The following is a 669-nucleotide window of genomic DNA, read 5'->3' as shown; positions in this document are numbered from 1 at the left end:
CAGTTTTTAAAATTTATTTATTTAAAATTTATCTTTATTGTCGAAAGTAATACAGATATCCCCCATTTTTTCCTCATTGACCCCTTCCACAGGTCCCCAACCCCCAGGCGTACTGTGCCCATAGCTTATGCATATATGTACACAAATTCTTTGATTAATCTCTTCTAGTCCCCCTCCCTCTGAGATTTGTCAGTCTGTTCCATGCTTCCCATGTCTCTGGATTTGACCATATATATATATATATTTTACACTGTACTAGGATAGAATGAACCACCTCAGTAGCTTCTGAGGCTAATACATTTCTATCACCACAATTACTTTAGCAAACCTGGTTCCCTTCACTTCTGCAACATCATGACTATATATTTTATATCACATTTTACTTGTAAAATTAACTGATTTTGACCCAAATGACCCAATTTTAGTTATATAGTTACTTCAGTTATGTCTAAGTGAGCTTGTGTGTGTGTCACATACATAACACAACTCCCTTAATAACTATAGCACTTTTATATCCATCATTCATCTGAGCCTACAAACATGTGAGGAAGGCAAGATACTATGGTATAGCTATTAGGATATGGGCTTTGAAGTCAAACAGAACTGAATTCTATTTAAGTTCCATGGAAACAGAGACTATGTCAGTATCTTTACCATTATGCCCCCAAT

The 669-nt window shown here is 35.6% G+C and overlaps 1 pseudogene; it reads right to left on the bottom strand.

Annotated features, from left to right (window-relative positions):
• Positions 1-248: 248 nt before the first annotated feature.
• On the bottom strand, positions 249-373 carry LOC111825797 (annotated as a pseudogene).
• Positions 374-669: the final 296 nt, after the last annotated feature.

The sequence above is a fragment of the Myotis lucifugus genome, unplaced genomic scaffold (genome assembly GCF_000147115.1).
Source record: "Myotis lucifugus unplaced genomic scaffold, Myoluc2.0 scaffold_40, whole genome shotgun sequence".
Lineage (NCBI taxonomy): Eukaryota > Metazoa > Chordata > Mammalia > Chiroptera > Vespertilionidae > Myotis > Myotis lucifugus.
Note: the sequence above shows the minus strand (reverse complement) of the source record. Positions and strands in the feature narration are given on the sequence as shown.